The 3,529-nt window shown below is 59.0% G+C and overlaps 1 long non-coding RNA gene across 1 annotated transcript; it reads right to left on the bottom strand.

Moving 5' to 3' along the window:
* Positions 733-3,306, bottom strand: LOC108635817. Its single transcript, XR_001917923.1, has 2 exons — positions 2,958-3,306; positions 733-2,236 (listed from the first exon to the last, which is right to left on the bottom strand). It is a non-coding gene; the product is annotated as an uncharacterized LOC108635817 (long non-coding RNA).

The raw sequence follows: 3,529 nt of genomic DNA, 5'->3' as shown, positions 1-3,529 counted from the left end.
TCGAGACTTGGGCATAACAGCCTGCTGTCTGTAAAGTGGAGGTTGAGTCCTTTCAAGGACACGCAGGGCAGAAGCAGAGCTGCTCTGCCTCGCGCTGGCTGGGGTGGGCTATCACCCGGCGCGCCTGCCCAGGCTGCCCACGGTCTGCCAACCCTCCCGCAGCGGCCCTGCACCCTGACGGCCACCGCAGAGCCAGCAGGAACATCCCGGCGTGTGTCTGTACCAGGAGGAAGCCTAGAAGCCTCGGTCTTGTAGGTGAGAACGGAACTTAGGAGGAAGATGCAGAGGACCGGAGAACTCCTGGGAGCCACGGCAGCGAGGTTGGCGCCTGCTGCACAGATGGCCTGACACCCGGGTGCCCGGGGACACGCTTCGGCCCCCACAGTCACCGCCCGCGAAGGTTCATGAAGACGGCTGTTCTGTCACGCAGAGGAGGAAAACAGCCTCAACACACTGCGCGGGTGACGAGGCGGCTGTGGCCCCGGTGAAGGGGCGAGGACGGCCTCTCGTGGCGAGCCGGTCAGAGCAGGCCCCCCCGCCTCCCCACGCCGACGGCAGGGAGGGGCGCGCGCAGCCAGTGCACTCGGCTGCGGCCCGTGGCGCGGGGCGCAGGGCTCCACGCGGCACCACGCGGGGACGCCACTGCAAAACTGAATCCTCTCTGCTCTTCTCTTCCCGTTTATCCAATTTAACATTTTCAATGTGAGAAAAAGCACATTTCACAAAATTTACCACCTTAATCATTTTTAAGTGTTAAGTATTTGCACATTTTTTGCAACAGACCTTTCCAACTTTCCCATCTCACAAATCTGAAACTCTGTCCCCACAGAACACCAACTCTCCACCCCAGTCCCTGGCCCCACCTTTCTGCTTTCTGTCTGCAGGTCTGGCGGCTCCAGGGGCCTCCTCGTACAAGAGAGTCACAGTGCTTGCCCCCAGGGGACTGGCTCATTTCCCTGCGCATAGTGTCCTCCAAGTTCAGATCAAGGCTGACTAATATTCCAGCGTGTGGAAGGACCACTCATCCCTCGATGGGTACTTGGCTCACTTCCACAGTCTGGCTCTGGTGAATAATGCTGGTGTGAACATCAAGGATCTCCGAAGCCCTGCTTTCAGTTATTCTGGATCTAAGAAGGGGGCATTTGTTCATGTTTACATTACCTGGTTTCTGATGAGGTGACAGAATGATAAGTGAATGTTCTGACCCAGTAAGGGGAAACATACAGGGCTGCCTTCAGTTTGTCGTCAGGGGAAAGTGGAACTGGTGTTTACTGAGTGCCAACTAGGGGCCAAGCTCTCGGAGCTCAGTGAGTGGGAACAGCAGGCCCTGCCCCCTGCACACCCGGGACCAGGCGCCGCATCGAGTCCCGGGAGACCGTGGGTGCAGTCCAGCCGCCAGTCCCACCGTCAGACGAGGAAACCCCCAACACGCCACCAGACAGAGGATGCGGCTCCTCCCGCCTAGGACAGAGCTTACAAGCACAAACTCCTCCTCTCCAGGTGCGGCCCCAGAAATGCGGAATCGCGGCTCCAGACCTGCGGCCACATCCTAAGGCATCCCCCAGTGACTCAATCACCTCTCAGGTGGAGAATCTCTGTGGAGACAGAGGCTGCTTGCCAGGCGGGCGTCCCTGTGGCGAACATGCCACTCCTGAGATCACACGGGATTCCTCAGTGGGGACTCCACAGTTTGGGTGAGTGTGGGCACTGAGAAAGCAACCTGAAGGCTGTGCACAGATGGAAGTCTCTGGACATCTCAACAGTGAGACCTGCAAGCGTAGGTCTAGGGCCACGGGAGCCAGCACGGAGGCCAATGGACATGAGTCCTCCTGAGACCACCTGACCCCCGTCCCCGTCTTCTGAGACGGAGAGGGGCGTGAGCCAAAAGGGACCAGTGAACCAAGTCCACACGGCCGCACCCAGAGCCTGTCTGCATGAGGGTCCCCTCCACCTTCCACAGACGGAGCCAGCGCTCGAGGGACAGCTCCCGTCACCCTCGGGCGTTCAGGGCTGACAGCACGTGCTGGCGCTTGCCCGGGAGGCTGGGGGGACCACGACGGCTGAGCAACACCGTGAGCAGGAGGCGCCGCAGTCCCCAGCGGCTCGATAGTTCACAGAGCCTGTCCTCTGCTGTGCCGCCGCCTCTTCCTCGGGGCTGGAAGGCCTGCAGCAGGAACCCAGGCTGGAGCACGCGAGGGGGGTGCAGGGCCACGCCAGGATGTGACAGGAGCCAGCTCTGTGGACAGAGAAGGTTAGTGCCAACCAGAGACGTAAACGCCTTCCTCACTCTGAGCACCGTCTCCTTCAAAGGCACGGAGCATCTCCCCGCTCTGTCCTGGCACCAGTGGGCAGCAGAGGCTGTGACACCCAGCAGGACACTGGGAGAGCCTTCCTGGGGACAGAGCCCCTTACGCCCCCACCTCTTGTTTCTAAAAGAAGGTTTAGCCTCCTAGGTCTTCCCCAAGTTGCAAAGAGAAAATTTAATCAGAAAAATGAGAAAATGCAAAAACAAAAACAATCAAGCAAGACAAAACAGTAAAGAGTTTAGACATAGAACAAAGGCAAGGGCCTCAAGGCCGCAGATAATATTGTGAACCGTAGGAGCTGTTCTGCAGAGATGGCGAGCCCACCAGGAGAGGGAGCTAATGCTGATACCAGGACACAGACCCTGGGCCAGCTGAAGCCAGACGCCAGTGATTGAGGTTCCCAAAATATCACCCTGACACCTCACCACCAACAGAGAAGTGTGCACAAGCCGACCACACACCATGGGACTCTCTCCCTCACCACCAACAGCCAGAGAAGTGTACCCAGGCTGATCACACACCCTGGGACCCTCTCCCTCACCTTGTCTTTAAAGCCCCTCCCCTGAGAACCATTCGGAGTTCGGGTCTTTTGAGCCCAAGCTGCCCACTCTCCATGCTTGGCCCTGCAATAAGCACTGAACTTCCCCTCACCACAGCCTCGTGTCAGTGGACTGGTTTGCTGTGCATCTGGTGAGTGGATCCAAGTTTGGAGACGCTGGTAGTCCTGTGTGTCCTACAGCAATTGCTCTCTGAGGCAGACAGTGGTCCTCCTGGCTGCAGAGAAACTGCCTGCCGTGGCCAAACCCTCACACACAGGAGCATCCACTGCCCCATGCAGACAAGGACGGTACCTGGGTTGGAGCGACATGAGAGCCATAGCCTCTGCCGACGAGGCAGGACCACAGACTCATAGCCTAAGTCTAGGAGCAGGGAGGACCACAGACACAGTTGACGGCTGGGGGGGTGGGCAGGACCACAGACTCACAGCTGAAGTCTGGGGGGGTGGGCAGGACCATAGACTCACAGCTGAAGTCTGGGGGGGGCAGGACCACAGACTCATAGCTGAAGTCTGGGGTGGGGGCGGGGCAAGAGCACAGACTCACAGCTGAATCCTGGGGGGGGGGGAGGACAGGACCACAGACTCACAGCTGACGTCTGGGGGGGGCAGGACCATAGACTCACAGCTGAATTCTGGCGGGGGCAGGAGCACAGACTCACAGCTG

Source organism: Capra hircus, chromosome 4 (assembly GCF_001704415.2).
Source record: "Capra hircus breed San Clemente chromosome 4, ASM170441v1, whole genome shotgun sequence".
NCBI lineage: Eukaryota > Metazoa > Chordata > Mammalia > Artiodactyla > Bovidae > Capra > Capra hircus.
Note: the sequence above shows the minus strand (reverse complement) of the source record. Positions and strands in the feature narration are given on the sequence as shown.